We start from the raw sequence: 17744 nt of genomic DNA, 5'->3' as shown, positions 1-17744 counted from the left end.
GTGACATCAAGTGGATGTGGGAGTGAATGAAACAGCCAAGTTCATTGAGGCGCAGGGTTTTCATCCTGTGAAGCCTGCCCTGGGGGTAGAGTCATGTGCTGGGCTCGTGTGCTGGGATCTGTGCCGTGCACTCATTTCCCACCTGCATGTTCCTTCTTCCACAGGAACGAGAGGCGCCCCCGCCCCAAATCCAGGTCTATATTCCTCCAGTGCCCTTTGTTTTAAAGAGTGATATTATTGTTTATTTTTTAAATGTTTATTTCTGAGAGAGACAGAGAGGGAGAGAGAGACAGATACACACACACACACACACACACACACACACACACACACAATCTGAAACAGGCTCCAGGCTCTTAGCTGTCAGCACAGAGCCTGACTCGAGGCTTGAACCCATGAACTGTGAGATCATGACCTGAGCTGAAGTTGGTTGCTCAACCTACCGAGCCACCCAGGCCCTCCCCCCAATATCATCGTTTATTTAAAGATGCCAACATTGAAATACATGAGGAATTTAAAATTTTGAACCTATCAGAATTTATGATGAAAGGTTTTTTTAATGGTGGTAAAATTTATATCACATAAAATTCACATCTTAACCATTTTTAAGTGTGCAGTTAGTGCCATTAAGTGAATTCACATTGCTATGCAAATATCACCACTATCCAACTCCAGAACTTTTCACCATCCCACACAGAATTTCTGAACCCATGAAATCCACGAAATGAACTAATTCTCCCACCCCCTTACCCCTGATAATCTGCTCTTTGTTTTTAATCATCAAACTGTTTTGCTTTTCATGCAAGAAGTCCCAGGCTGCTTTGCCATAACACACGATAGATAGAATTACCCAAGAGAAGAGACAGCTCCTAATGGTAGGACTTCTCACACAGGGACAGCTGTCAGCTTCTTGGTTCTTGCCACAAGGCTCATTAACTGTGCGTTTTGAAGCCGGATCAAGAGTTTCTTCTCGATGCCTAGAGCACAGAACCCACCAAGGGAGCTTGAGCTCCCCCTAGAGTTTTGTGTGTCCACTGCAACAAGCCGGGCAAAAATCCCAGGCAAAAAGTTTCAACTGCTGGCGGATGTGGGAAGGAAGATTTGAGAGCCACTAGGGAGTTTCTAAGTACAACCTGTCCGTGCTTCTGAAATAGCACTATTCCCTACCTCTCTCCTTCTCACACACTGGACTGTGTTTCATAATCCTGCCAACACTTAAATCCCTTTTGCTTCCTAGACTGTCCGGAGTAATTGATAATGCTGATGCTTTAGTAAGCAATGCTGCTCTTCAAGTCAGTTGGAAAGGAGTGTTTCAGCAGGGGCGCTTTGTTCCCGGGGGTAGGAGAAATCAAGTGAAACATAAAACGCAGGCCCTGACCACCTCTGGTCCCCACAGCGTGCTTGGAACTTCTCACAGAATGGAATGCAGAATGTTTCTGCATTAATCCTTGTTTGCTGGCCAGGTTCCAACTCAGGTCATTACCGTCTCCCCTACCCAAATCCCTGCTGGCAGATTTAGTCTTTTCCTGTGTCTTCTTGCGATTTTTAGTTTTTGTGGTATTTTGCTCTGGACACAGCATTTTTCTGAAGAGATTTTGCCTTTCAGTGAGAGGGCAGAGATGGATGGGCCCATTGGCACTGTGTATTATCCACAGAAAAATTGTAGCACGAAGGAAAAGTAGAGCAACGCTGACCAGAGCAGAAACTGAGAGAGCCAGAGACTTGAGGAGGTCCCTGGTGCCGCCCCCTCCTTCAGGTGGGTGCATAACTAAACTTCTAGTGTCATTTACTGACTTTTTGATGTAAAGCCTCCATAACCTTCTAGAGTTATGGGGCCAGTTTTAGCACTCTTTTGGTGCACGATTCTAACTTGTCCTCAAACTAAACCCCTATTGCTTGGGTGTTGCTAATCTATCTTATGTTTTTCGTGTTTGACTGGTGAATGGTCTGTTCCCCAGGCTTATGATCTATGTTTGACTTTGAGATCAAGGGGTTGTACACATTTTTGGTTATTTGGATTCAGAAAACACCACAACTTCCAGCAATTTCCTGATGATTTTATGAAGTATCCACTGGCCCTCAAGGTGCGATCAATTATGTGACACACTTCAGCTAATAAAGCACTTATTAAATACTTATACCACCTTCCACTTGTATGACCTTGGGAAGTTAGCTAACAATTTCATGCTTTGGTTATTTTCATTTGTAAATTAAGGGAGATAAGAATAACTACTTTATAAGATTGTGGTGGTGATTCTATAAGTGTATATGGGAAGCCATCACCATCATTATCATCATATTATGATTACTATCATTATTATTAATTAAGCAAATATATTTGGAGATAATCTAGAAGATAATGAAACACACAAAAAAATCTTTTAAATAGGATAAGGATACCAAGATTACTAAGCAGTGGCCCCTGTCCCTGACATGCTTATGATCCAATGAAGAAGTCATATATTGTTCTCATTGCTGTGGTCTTAACACCTAGATCCATGTATAGAGGGCTTGGCCTTTGGGTAGGGAGGCCAATAAATATTTGTTGAGGGAATGAATGTAGAGAGGACTTAAACGTGAACATAAAGAAAGGAAATTACCAATGGGGGGCTTTGAGGACAGTTTCACAGAGAAGTTTGCATATGATCTGGATCTTGAAGAATCGATATGAAGAATGAACATATAAATATGTGAAGAAATGAAAGGCATTCAAATCATTTACTGTAACAGTGTTGCCCCATCTTTTTTGGATTATAACACATAAAGAAAATGATAATATTTTACAGGACACTTACCAAAGGATCTACACTAGAACATTACCCCAAGGGAATAGAGATCTTGTCCACCTTGATCAACTCTGTATCCCCAACACCTAGGAAAGTACTGGGCACATACTAGTTGAATGAGAACAGAGTGGAAAGTGTAAGCAAACACTTGAAGTTGGTCTGCGAAAGCCATGATAAGCAGGACACCTGGGTGGCTCAGTTGGTTAGGTGACCGACTTTGGCTCAGGTCATGATCTTGTAGTTTGTGGATTCGAGCCCCGCATTGGGCTCTGTGCTGACAGCTCAGAGCCGGGAGCCTGCTTTGCATTCTGTGGCTCCCTCTCTCTTTCTGTCCCTCCCCAACTAGTACTCTCTCTCTCTCTCTCAAAAATAAAATATACATTAAAAAAATGAAACGAAAAGTCATGATAAGGGCTATTGGAGCACCTGATTCATAAGGAAATGTAGAGAGAGTCTAGAGAGGCAGATCCAGAAAGATTTTGAATGCTGTACCAAATTTTCCTTTATTCAGTAGGCTATGGAATCCATTAAAATTTTGGAGCAGGAGAAATTAATATGGAAGATATTTCTGGGTGGGAGCAGAATAAAAGACGGAGTGAAAACCAGTATGAGAAGAAAACCAAAAAGGTGGCTACTTGTGCTGTCTGGACGGCAGAATATGAGGGCCTGAAGTGGGCTGAGGGAATGTGAAGAAAGGAGATGAATTTGATACTTGAGTTCAGAATACTCAGTAGGACATCACTGGACTGAATAGTAAAAGGCAAGGCAAAAGTCATATTAACACGAATTTGCTATCTCACCTCAGACAGTGTACTTAACCTTCCTGTGCATGTTTCTTCATCTACAGAATGAGAGACCTGAACTATTCCTTTAGTCCCATTATTTTTTTTGTATTTTAGAATTCTTTAATCTTATCAAAATCCTCACTTGTGTCCTTCCTGTACCTCAATTTGTTGTGGCATTTCAGCTTCTGACTTCTGACTTCCTTCGTCCTTTGAAAAATTTCAGGTTAACATTTCATTAATGTATGGAATATACATCCACAAGGCCCAGGGTAGAATAGTCTTCCCTACTATATCTGAAGAATATTCGACTGGGACTTTCCTCCCACCATATATCTTTCATTCATTTGGTCTTCTTTGGAGATATCTGACTTCAAGCTTTCTCCTATGGATAAGAATTGTGTCTTCTCTTTGTGCCCATAATAATTGCTGGAAAATATGAAGAATGAGTGGATGAATGGACAAATGAGTGAATGAGGTGAGGATGGAAAGACATCCCTTGGATTACATCTTACCGGCCACTGTGAAGTTATAGTCAGATGCGTCATGACAGGGGACTGGGAACATCATCTTTGGCTCTTTCTTTCCTCAAGAACTCTTAAGAATCTAAATGATTTTCTTAACCTTTGTTCTCCTATAGGTATTTCTGTTATTTGCTACTCAGCCTTTCTCATCCACAAGGTTACCTGCCTAAGCTCATTTGAAGGTGGGGGAATCAACTCTGCCATCCTTTTCTCTTAGGACTAGAACACCCACAGTTATGTGCACAGAAATTCCATCAGTGGCATCAACACAGATTTTCTAGGATAGAGACCGAGAATGAGTTAACAAGCACCAACACATTTGCTAAGCTTAAAAGAATACTCTATTATTGTGTGGCAATTGGTAAAGAACTTATTAATTAAGGATATAAGATAGAGAGAAATCTCCCAGGAGGCAAAAAGCCATTACAAAGACATTGTGGAACCAATCTAGCAGTTAATGGAATACTCAGAGACTCTTTTAAAAAAAGAAAAAGAAAAAAGAAAAAAAAGAGAGGGTCACTTTTCAAAAAGAATTGGTATTACCAAATTTGTGACATTGCAGGATGGGGGTCTGAGCAGGGGGGACCTACCAAAAGACAGGTAAAATCTAAAGACAAAACAAAACCCATAAGCATTTGTTTTAATACATTCCAATCTTTCTATTGTAACATCCCTAGATCCTAAACACATACCCACACCACCACAAAGCATAAAAGTAAATTGAGATGAAAATCGAAATCAAACTAGTGTTGCAAATGAGAATTAATAGTACATTTGCTTTTGTTCTGAGACAGGGACATCAGAGGCAAAATAAATAACTCATTTCAAATGCCTGTGAGTTGTTTGTTTAAGAATAACTATCAAATTAACAAGAAATGCCAGGCTCTTTTTTATTTCCCTTCTTAAATTGTAAGTCCCCCCTGCCCCCCAATGATCACATCATGTGAGAATAGTGTTGTATTAGAGAAGGATTTGGGGAGATGAGCCAAACACTGAGGGTTACTCAGGAATTGGCTCTTCTGGAGTGATAACGAGGATCTTACATACCTGTTATATTAAGATATTTATCTCTGGAAAGTTCTGATAGCCCCAACCTTGTGAGCAGGCACTCATGGGGAATGGCTGAAGCAATCCTCCCAAACGTACAGTATCACAAAGTGTTTAGTCACAGGACCCTAATAACTCAGCGTGCTGAACCCCACTGAACATTTCATCTATGAGGCAAAACCAGAACTGAAAAATCTCTTCATCAGAAGAACAGTATGTATGAGAAAAATCAGAGACATTCACTTAGTTACATCCGAATTTAAATGTAACCTAGGCAAATCCTCCATACATAAATGCACATTCATAGGTTAAACTTGCGAATTATTTATTCCACATTTTTAGAGAGGTGGAGGGAGACACATTTAAGTTAATAAGCATAAGATGTTCAAGTGTAAAGAACACAGGCAATGGAAAGCAAAGATCTGATTTTGGGCATATATAAGAGACTTCCCAGCTCTGTTATCATGACATATCGCTCACACTTTCTGAGCCTTCTCTTTCTTATCTGTAGAAGGGGGTAAGATCAGACTTGCTTTGCCAGCCTCCCAGGGAAGATATGAAGATCATGGAAGGTAAAATGTGCCAAAGAACCATAGTATCCACAAAGGTGTTATTGAAGATGATGACGAAGAAGAATGACCAGCTCAGGGCAATTACCTTAGTCTGTTGTGAAAGAAGCTGACTAAGCTTTGTGATAAATGATGGTGGGAATGAAAAGACGATTTTCTGAGAAGGAAGTTCCATGAGAATGTAAATACTTCTCCTAATAGCAACAATTCCATTGTGCCATTCAATACTCGGCTATATAGAATGTATTTATTTATCCTTGACTTTTAGACAAAACCCAAATCAGAATGCTATAAACTTGTAACACAAGGATGTCATATCAACAAATGGCTGTCCACTTCAGTGTCAAACCTTCCCACTGTGATGTGCATATCCCAACACGTCATCTTATTCCTTTTATTTATTCCTACTTCCTCTGTACCACTGTCTCCATCACTGTTGCCTATACTGGAGTTCAATGTCTTACTCAACATTTTTGTTCTACCTGTTTAATTTATAAGAATCATTTTACTTGATACAAAAGATAGAGGCCAAATAGAAGTTGAGTAACTTGCCTTTCCTTTTGTAAACCACCTGCTAAATATTGCACCAAACTTTCCAAAATATGGGTCTCTTAAGTCTTTGCCCTTTGCCCTCTTTTCTTCAAATATAGTCAGATTTTTTCTTCTATTGTTTTTTTTCTGGTTTCATGAGCTTTGCTCACTATTGGCCTCCATCTTCCCAAGCCCATCTTTTTGCACTTTTATATTTGTGTTCATCAGAGAGTTCTTTAGCCAGTTATAGTGGTTTCTGCAGACTTATCTCCCAACACTTTTTTTGTTTTGCAATTGTCATTGTTTACGATTAAGGTAGAATTTAATTTCTTAGCATCTGCAACTGCCTGACTATCTTTTAGAATTTGTTTTAGTTTTGTTCAAGGGACTATCTGGCACCTAAGAGCTTGGCCTGTAAAGAATACCTATCTATGTTTGATGCTCTCCTCCTTGATATTGCAAAATTTCATCATAGTGCCCTATACCCACCCAACCCACCCTATCCTGTAATTCTCTGCTTTCACTGTCTGTGTGGGTCTTAGGACTTTAAAAATTTATATTCCCTCTGTCTGGAACATCTTTCTTTTTTTTTTTTTAATTTTTTTTCAATGTTTATTTATTTTTGGGACAGAGAGAGACAGAGCATGAACGGGGGAGGGGCAGAGAGAGAGGGAGACACAGAATCGGAAACAGGCTCCAGGCTCTGAGCCATCAGCCCAGAGCCTGACGCGGGGCTCGAACTCACGGACCGCGAGATCGTGACCTGGCTGAAGTCGGACGCTTAACCGACTGCGCCACCCAGGCGCTCCTGGAACATCTTTCATGTCTGTTCTTTGTATGTCAGGCTCCTTCTCATTTGTAGGTCTTAGTTTAAATGTCATCACCTTAGAGAAGACCTCTATGATTATAATCATTAAAGTGCCCTTGATATACATACACCCACACCTACACACCCACCCACACATGCTTCTTTTATGTCATCACTGAATTTATTGCTCTTGAGGTTTAACATGATTGGTTACCGTTATGTCCTCTGATTTGTTTCCCTGTGTGTTATCTCTTCCTCTACCAATGAGGACTTGGATCTTGTCCATCTTGTTCATTGTTGCTTCCCAACTCCTGGTGTAGGGATTATCACACAATAATAGGCATTGGAGGAATGAATGGTTTAGTTTTACATTATTCTGTAAGCCCCGAGCAGGCAGGGTCTAAAGGCATTAACTGATGAAAATTCATTAAAGGTAAAATCAACTCTTAGAATGCAAATAGAATGCTTGTAATATTAGAGGTTTGCTTTCTCTTGCTACAGTTGGAATCCTGAATGCATCATATGAAAAAGCACAAGTTAGCCTTCTGGAGAGGTCACATAAAGGAAAACCTAGCTGCCTTCAGTGTCTGCCTGCCAACGGCTGGACCTGTGAGTGGGGCCATTCCAGACCACCCAGCCCTTGGTCTATCTAACAGCTGACTACAGACATACGAGTGAGCTCAAGTGAGAACATTAACAGATTTTTCCAAATAAACTCCACCCAACTGCCAACCCACAACTGTGAACTAACAATGATTGTTGTTTTAAGTCACCAAGTTCTGGGACAGTTTGTTACACAGCAAAAGCTAACCAATACACATACACTATACTTGCTACATTGCTTTCTAGTCATCTTCATTTGCTGCTGCTCAGATGTACCTCACTAGTAAATGATCCATTTATCCCCATTTCACAGAGAGGAAAAATCAATGTCAAGAGGCTTTGCTAGTATTGATGCCCTGACATGCTTAATTCTTTAGATCCCATACATTAGAGATAAATCCTCCTTAGAGACTTCTCAAGAGAGAAGCCCACTGAAAATGTTTGGAAAGGAATTAGGTAATTGAGGGCATGCAGACGGTTCCTGAAAGCCAGACTCCAAAACCATAAGCATGAGCTTAAGTAGGGTTTATAAAATTAATAACGCCAGAATCCAATTTTGTCTGTTTGCCTCTTATTCTCTAACTAGCAGCTGTTCAAGTGTACGGAACATCTAGGCCATTCCAAGGCTGCAGTCACTAGAATCCACATGCTAATAATCATAATAATTATCAATGCTATTTATTGATCGCCTTCTACGTGTTAGATACTTTTCACATTCATTGTCTCTGATGATAAGCCATAATAACCTTATTAGTTAATTAACAAGTGTTAACTTCCCTTTTACCTAAGAGGAACTTAAGAAGTTAACTGAGAAGTTAAAATAACCCCAAACCACATAACTGGTAAAGCAGAGAACTGAAATTCAAACCGGGGTCAGTCTGTATACTTTCTCATCTACAGCTTTTCTCCTTTGGATTGACTGCTACACAATTTCTCTTTCTTTTTACGTATTAAGGATGCAGGTCATGAGCCCCACATCCAAGGATACCTGCAGGGACCGTTCCTCAGCGAGAAAGTAGAGTTTCTGTCATGTATCAAAATGTAAGTGATTTTCCTTTCAAACAGCTTAAGTCTGTTATCCCTGGTATACTCTTAGAAAAGCCTCCTATTTGTCTACAGCATTTACTTTTCAACCCGAGTTTTGAGGAGGCAACAGGAATACATTAGTTAAGTCATGAACTAGACACATTTCTTCCTGACTTAGAGCCAAACAGAGTAAATAGTACCTTCCCAAACTTCTGATTTCAATTCCTAAAAACTCCCCCAAAGGAGACCTCAATATCTGAAAACTTGAGAGGTCAGCCTTGCAGCAACAAACAGCCTTTATAAATATGTTTATGTTCCCGATAATAAAACAACGCACGGCACGCTCATTTCCATGAATGACGTTTTACACATCTTAACGTAATAAAAATGGGCACTGGGCTTTTAATTTAGCTTAACAGATCATCTCTTTACCTGCTAGTTACACTTTAGTATCTCCCTTCCCCCTCAGTTACAGGTTCAAAAAACTCATTTTGTTGCATCCAGTAGATATTTGTTCTTTATCTGCTCTATACCCAGCTGACTTCAGAATCTCACTTCCTGGACACCAACCTTTCAAGTGCTCGTAATTACACTTGTGTTTAAAGATGTCTGTGTCCCCTCCACGACAGCTGGCCCCCAACCTTAGTCCTCCCTGGATCCCAAAACTTAGGGCAGCTCCTGACATATATCAGAACTTACTAAGTATTTGACACATCAAATTACACCATTTTTGCAGCCCTACTTTGCAGATAGAAGCAATTCTCTAAATGTTTGTAGGCTACTCAGTTGAGGAAGGAGAGATGAGAATGATCAAACAAAGGAAAGTTAATCGTGATTATAGGCAGACCTTAGGAGCAGGAGATCAATGATAATTTCCTTCCTCTGTTTTCACTTATCCTAGAGAGAGAGGGTTCCTTTCCTTCATTAGTTCTTTCCTCCAGACTTCAAACTAGATCTCTCACTCTGTCAAAACGATCCAGTCTTTCTTTCTTGCAAGGCCAATTTCATGAACATAATTACGCTAACTTACATACCAGTTACTTTAAGAATAATAACAACCTGGGGTGCCTGGATGGCGCAGTCAATTAAACATCCGACTCTTGGTTCTGGCTCAGGTCATGGATCTCACAGTTGTGAGATTGAGCCCGACTTTGGCTCCCTGCTCACAGCGCAAAGACTTCTTGGGCTTTTCTCTCTTCCTCTCTCCCTCTGCCTCTCTCTCTCTCTCTCTCTGTCTCTCTCTCTCAAATAATAAATTAAAAAAAAAAACAAGAATCATAGCAACCTATCTCAAACTTTGTGAGAATGAAGTGACCAAAGTCACTGAAAAAGCATAGCCTAGTATCCTTTTAGTTCCTTAGAAACCACAGTTTTAAAATAACCAAACTGCAGAATTCAGCTTAGGATGTAAATGACCCCAAACACTAGGAAACAGCAGCAGGAATCCTCCCTGGGCAGGTTACACCTACTAAGTTCAAACGCGTGTGTCTGGAAAATAATACGGAATTTTTTTTAACGCTGATGTCTCTTCAATTATGACCACTTCTGATGTGGTTCATCACGCATCTGCTTTGCCCAAACTCTTGTCAAAATGAAGTTATCTAAACGGCTGTGCTGGGTGAACAGGCAGCACCAGGACAGCACAAAAGAGATGAGAAAAGAGCAAGGGGAAGGGAATATGTCGCATCCCGACTACAGGGAAACAGTGCAAAACATCTAATCACAGCAGTGCCAGGGAACTTGAACCTGTCCAAAAAGATCCCCAGCTCTCCATGTTTAATTGCCGCTGATGGCTGCTGGCCAGTCATGCATGACAATGCATGCGCGTCTCACTGCTCCCTGCCTGTGCTCATTCCTGTCAGCTCTCACTCCAGGTGACAAACACGGTCCTTTGGACCATGGGAGAGGGTTCTGCGCCAGAGATGGGGGTGGGGAGGGCTGGAGAAACCCCTCATGGACACAAAGCGGCTCATTCTCAGACAACCCATAGCTAAGCCGAGCTCTTCAGAAACAGAAATGTTAAGACCAGCTTCAGTCCCTTCCTTTCCACACGTATGCAGCGTATTTGTTTTCCTTGAGAGACAAACAAAAGTAGGACACACCATGCAGATGGGTAGGACATCTGTGACCTGAGGTATGTCAATTGGCAGCATGCAAACGTCCTGTTTGGTCCATTATATTTGCGCACATGCTGGAGGCTGGACAGAGAAATTTGAATTACACTCGAATAGGAAAGGACATGATGTTTTTTGGCGACTCGATACTTTTAAACCTCTTCTTTCTGGCTGTACAAGAGGCAACGTCGTGTTTCTGTTGATTCCAATGACAAGAAAAACTCCCTCACGCTTCCTCTGATGGTTTAGGAAGTCTAGTGTGGTGTTGATAATTTGGAAGGAATTCATCAATCCTCTTGCAGCCTAATCGTCTGTTTTTTAGTGTGGGATCCGTCTAGAACTTCTCTGGAGCTTCAGACCCAAGGTAGGCTGCGTCAGAGCACAAATCAGTGGGAGACCCCAAAGCACAAAAAGCACCAGACAGCACAAAATCGCGCGGTTGAGTTGGGGAACCACTTTCTCCAGCAGGCCGGCTCCCTGTCCACGCGCCGTGAAGTGTTGAGAAGAGCTTAACTTCTCTCTGGGCTTTAATTGCCTTATCTCTAAAAATAGGCATTTCTACCTCATGGGGCTGCCATGCGGATTAAATGAGCTGATGTCTACTTATGAGTTTCCTCCGCAGAGAAATAAACAAACTGCAGGCACGTAAGGACAAGGATGTGTGGTCTATTTGTTTTTGTAAACGTAGCGATAGAGCATAGCGGTAAGTGCTACAAGCTCTGAAATTAGTCAGGACTACATGGGAATTCTGACTCTGTTGCTAAGTGAGTCATGTTAATTTTCTCACTTGAAAAATAGAGACAGTTATTCTTACCTGAGAAACAGCTGAGCTGATGTACTTGGGACGTCTGCCATACAAGAAGTGTTCGATACGTGGGGCACGTAGCTCCCAGCGTCGAGATGCGGAACAAAAAAAATCCAGAAATAAGTTTATGATTGAAAATTAAATCATTCATGATGGGAACACAGTTGTTGTTGGTTAGCAATCTGAGATAAATGGTATCCGATCTTACTGTTTTCTCATCAAGAACCAGAAAGAAAAATGGGGGGCCATGAATTTTATTTCATTATCATACCAACCTTTTTCTCCACAATAACACTGGTTTAATTTTTTCTGAGTATATAAACAACATCTGCATATTGTGAAAATGTTTTCAAATGACAACCAAGCAATAAAGGTAAAGAGTGGAAAGGGAAAATCACCCAAAATTTCACTGTCCTGTGGTAAGCATCAATATAAAAGTGATCAGCAGAATAAAGTAAACATGAAGACCCAGGAAAATGTGCCTCAATCATCATATCCCTCCCTCAGGAACAGCATTTGGCATTTGTTCATGGACAAAGGTGACTTTTGGGGAGCTGTAGGATCCAGGACCACACCTAAGGGACTCAGGGGGAGTCTCCCAAAACTGTTGGGCAACAGACCTACACACCAGCTGTAGGTCCTGAGATGGCCTCTGATCCAGCCCCAGTCCCTCTCATCTGTGGTCCAGGAGGCCCTGGAGAACAGTCTTAGACAATCACCCATGACGAGAGAGCCTTTGGAGAAGTCCAGATTTCCAGAGAAGAACTGGCACACTGTTAGAACAAAAACATATCAGTTTGGGCGCACTGGACAGAGTAAGAGGAACAGTTTGACTTTGCCTTTTACCTCCTCCAAAGCACACAGCTCAGTGCCAAGAGGGACCTTCATGGCCCATGATTTCTCCTACAGGGTAAAGTGAGAGCACGTGAGTGGGCACCTGGCTTCCTCGGCTATGCAGGATGCTGCCAGAAAGGCCCAGCCAGAGTACTGGGTCACGAGCTACACTACTAAAGGGCAGGAAGCTGCTGGGAGAACCTCAGACACGACTCTTGGAAAGCATTAAAATCACATGAATCCTACTGATTAGATACTGGGCTCCAATAAGACTTCTCACAAGCCACTGGGGGATGCCTCACCCCTGGACTCCCCCAACTGGCCCATGAGCACCCCAAAGGTCCTACACACCCCCCACACATACCATGTGGTGGTCAGCTTCGTGTGTGCTCCCAGTGGCAATAAGAACATACTTTGACAGGTGGCCAGTGAGCACTTGCAGAAAGCTGGCCCAAATCTGCGGGCCAGGAAGAAACCAGAAACTTCAGCTTTGGTACTGCCATTGGGAAACCAAGAGACACCGTCAGCACTTGGACTAGTGCACTGCAAGGTCAAGAAAGAGCATACCAATGTAAGAATTCTGCCACAAGAGGGACAGAAAAGGGTGGAGCAGGTGTATTCATAGATCCGGGGAAGTAAGAAGCCCTAGCAGGCTGCTGGAAGGCACTTTTCTTCTGAAGTCAGTCCACCAGAGGAGATTTGCTATTTCACGTATAAGACAAGAACATGAGACTTTCAGGAGTACTAAAAACCAAGGAAACATGACACCACAAACGGTTCACAACAATTGTTGGTAACCAATCCCAAACATATGGAGATCTGTGATTTACTAGATAAAGAATTCAAAATAGTTGTTTTAAGGAAGCTCGGCAAATTACAAGAAAACACAGAAAGACGATTCAATGAAATTAAAAAAAATGACACACAAAGTGAGAAGTTAATGAAGAGAAATCACAAAAAAGAACTAAACAAATTCTGGAGCTCAAAAATACAATGGATGAAATGGAAAAACAAACAAACAAACAAACAAAACCCCCCAAAACCCCAGCAAGACTGAACATCGGCTGAATAAAACAATTGCAAGAAAGAATCTGTGAATTGGAAAACAGGACCGTTGAAATTATCCAGTCAGAGGAAAACAAAGGGAAAAAACAAATAAAAGCATACCTGATCTATGAGATGCCATCACAACAATCTGCAAATTATTGGAATCCCAGAAGGAGAAGAGAGGGAGAAAGGAGCAGAAAGATTATTTAAAGAAATAATGGCTGAGGACTTGTACACCCTAAGCTTGTACAATGTTACATGTCAATTATAGCTCAATAAAGCTGGAAAATAAAATAAATTCCAAATTGTTTTAAATCAAAAATATTTAGTAATCATCCCTTTATGTACACATTTCTCTGTGTGTATGTGTGTGTGTGTTTTACTTTATAACCAGCACAGTGTTCTTCATTAGAAGGATGTAACTCATTCACCTTTTTATTTTTATTTATTTTTATTGTTTTAGAGAGAAAGGGAGAGAGAGCAGAGCCAGGGCAGAGACAGAAGGAGAGAGAATCCCAAGCAGGCTCCGTGCTATGAGCACAGAGCCCGATAAGGGGCTTGGTCTCATGAACCGTGAAATCATGACCAGAGCTGAAATCAAGAGCCTAACCGACTGAACCACCCAGGCGTCCCTTGCCCATTCATCTTAGTGTTGACAACTATCTTTGATATTACTGATACCATCATATTTCTCTTTGATAGTTATTTACTTCTTTTTCTTTTTTTCTTTATCTTTTTTTCTGGTTTGATCCAATTGCTGTTCATTGCTCTTCCACCATTTTTAATTTAGAAGTTCTATTTTCACTTTTATAATTCTATTAGTGGTCACTTTTCCATTGCTAATAGTGATAATGAACCACATATTTCTGTACTCCTTTGTGAGAACAACAAGCCTATTACTTTATCTTCTATTTTTCCTTCCATTGCTCCTGCTCATCCCAATAAGATGAAACCTTCAGAAGGGTTTCTTCCTACCCAGTCCACAGCACACATACACATATACAGCACCCTCCATAAATAAAATATTTATATTTATATTATAAATATAATATAAATATAATTTATTTATATTACACCCCTTACACCTACAGTTCCTGTTTTGCTTCAATAGTTTAATTTTTTTTCGTTTTAGATAATTCTTGGGTTTTCCTTTATACACTGTCATTTCTATTTTAGAAATCATAATTTAGCATTTATTTCACACATTACTGCTCACTCTATCATTAATCATTTAGATATAACTGTTAGGTATTGCAGTGTTAACTGTTCATCACTTGATTTGTCTTTTCTTTATCTTCTACCTGAAAATCTCTTCTCCGATTCATTTCCTATTTGACGATAGCCTTTTTGTGAGTACTCTCTTCAGGAAGAGTGTATGGAGGGAAAATTCTCTGAGCCCTCACATAATCTACAAATTTCCTTCTTTCATGCTGATAGGTAAATATTATCTCAGCCGGGAATAATTTTACTGAGTCACAGTCTTTACACATCGTAGTCCTGAGCTATAATTCAGAAAATCTTCTAGTTTCCAATGCTGCAGCTGAGAAGTCTTTTGCTCGCCTGATTCCTCTTCTCATTATCCTCCTCCTCCCCCTTCTTCTTTGTAAGTGACTTGTTTTATTCTAAAATATTTAGAAGTTTCCCTTGGAGTTTCAAGAATTTTACCATACACTAAATAGGTGTTTTATCATCAAGCCTGTCTAGAATTTCATGAACACTCTTGATATGTAGACTGGTCTTCTTTTCCTTCCATTTTGTGCTTGGTTTTTGCCTCTTGTCCATCTATTCCTTTGTTTCCCCTCCTGAAACTCCTCTTATTTCTATATTAGGGTTCCTGAACTACTGAATTTTAAAAATTTGTTAAGTACTCTTTCCAGAAAGCATTTTATGCTATAATTAAGTTTTTATGTGTTTTTATATACATATACTATATATACAAATGTGTGTATGTATATTTATGTACATATGTATGCGTGTATACATATATGTGTATTATATTTTTTGTGGCTATTCAAGTTGTTATCTGTCTCCCCCAAAAGTTCTAGTTTATATTCTGGGTATTCTGCTTATTTTTCCTCTCTTGGACTACCAAACCCCATAAATGAGTTATATTTCTCTTTGTGTGGTCATTGTTGAATTTATCCTTGAAGCTCAGCTCTTGATGCTCAGGTAGCTTAAGCATTAGCAATTCCATATAGGTTGGAAAAACAGCAGCAACTGCCCTTTGAGTCCATGATATACCAGCTGACAAATGGCCAGTTCGCTATTGAGATATGGTTTCCTATTCTTCCAACTTCAAAAGCTTGTGCTTTCCCCTCTTTGGGGGTGTAGGACTCAGGTTACTTGTTCAGGAACCCCTCCGTGTGTCTTGCAAGAACACTAATTCAGCCCAGAATTTCCTTTCTCTCTGGTCCATCAATGTCTATAGGCCAAGCGTTACCCAGCTTTCAGCACCCTCCGGGCCCTGTCTGTCTGTGAATACCAGGAGTGGTGTTTGATTCCAGAGGGTGGGGGAGAGTGGATATATTGAAGATACTCTCCATTCCCAGAATTACCTACATAAAATCTTGCTTAAATCAGATGAGATTCTCCTGCTACCGTTTATCCTGTAGCCATTGATAATAAAAATTGTTGTAATGTTTTATATAGTGGTTTAAAAGTTAGAAGCCTTGATCTGAACCATGTCTACTTGGGAACTCACTTTCCTCTACTTTTTTACTATTGACTTTTGTGTATCTTTTACTATCTATAATTTTCAACTCTGTCTTATTTTGAGTATATATTAACTTTATAAATTATTGAATTGAATATTGTCATTTTTTCTTGTTCTTTCACAAATAGGCTGGCATCTGTAAGTCTTTGAGGATATTTCTTTAGAATGTTTACTGATCTAACTTCTTCATTCATTGCAAAAATATAGACGTAGATAATGATCATTTACTAAGGCATCAAGCATTCATATGGTCGGACATCAAGCCTCCTTTTCCCATCTTCATTGGCCATTTCTAGGGAAGGATGTTTAATTATTTTTTCAAACGTGACAACACCTTTGTTAAGAGTCTGATGAACTATGGATGAAGAGTTACCCTCCTTTGGCTTTTGCTGGTACAGATCCATTCACTTGGACTGTGTCTGAGAGTTGATTTAAAGCACTGCCCTCTGGGCTGGAGAAAGGAAAATCAGTTTGTGTGCTCATTTGGTTTGGGGACAAAATTCTGACAGCTCTGTCAAAGGTGTGAATATTTTGTAAGCAAGTAACAAATCCTGACAAGTTGGACTTCATCATCCTCTGCAGCCTTGGGTGAGAGTGAAGCCTGTGGTGAGAACGAAGATGAGTCAGAATTAGACATGGAACTTTCTGGAAGACGGGGGAGTCTGGGCATAACTACAGCGTTTATATAAATACATACATACAGAGAGCTTTTTGAGGCTGTGTATAATTCAGAACGTTGGATTTTTCATTCTCTTCATGTCGAAATTATCAAAGAAATCCCAACGTCAGATGCTTTTTCAATATCACCTGACTGATGCACTTAATCTTACATGAAATCAACAAGCATGCATTTTCTGAGGAAATATGCTGTGTGCAAACCAGGTCAAAACACTGGAAAATACCAACATTTGTAACACCTCCTGTGTTCAGAAGTGAATACTGTTAGACAACATTTCAAGAGAAACATGGGTTAAGCCACAAATGGTGGGAATAGAATATAAACATTACAGGAGTCCAGAATCAGGAGAAATTAGCAAATTCTGGAGTTACACAGAAAAACTCCATGACAAAAGTGTAGCTTGAGTCAAATCTGTTTTTTTTTTTTTTTTTTTTTTATTTTGAGAGAGAGGGAGAGCACAAGTGGGATAGAGACAGAGAGAGAGAGGGAGAGAGAATCCCAAGCAGGCTTTGCACTGTTGGCACAGAACCCAATGTGGGGCTCAGTCTCACAAACCATGGGATCATGACCTGAGCAGAAATCAAGAGTCAACCTACTGAGTCACCCAGGCGCCCCTTGAGTTGAACCTTAATGGATGTGATTTGGGTTTGAGGAAAGGAGAAAGAACACTTACAAAACCACAGAAGCAGAAATAAACATGGTGGGTATAGTGGATGGTGAGGAAATCTTTCTACTTCTGAGCTGACAGAAAAGTATACTAAAGAGTGTTGTGATTTGGGAGCACCTGGGTGGTCCAGTCAGTTGAGTGTCTGACTTCAGCTCAGGTCATGATCTCGTGGTTCATGAGTTCTAGCCCCACATCGGGCTGCTCTGTGC

The sequence above is a fragment of the Leopardus geoffroyi genome, chromosome C3 (genome assembly GCF_018350155.1).
Source record: "Leopardus geoffroyi isolate Oge1 chromosome C3, O.geoffroyi_Oge1_pat1.0, whole genome shotgun sequence".
Classification (NCBI taxonomy): Eukaryota; Metazoa; Chordata; class Mammalia; order Carnivora; family Felidae; genus Leopardus; species Leopardus geoffroyi.
This window is presented reverse-complemented; position numbering follows the sequence as displayed.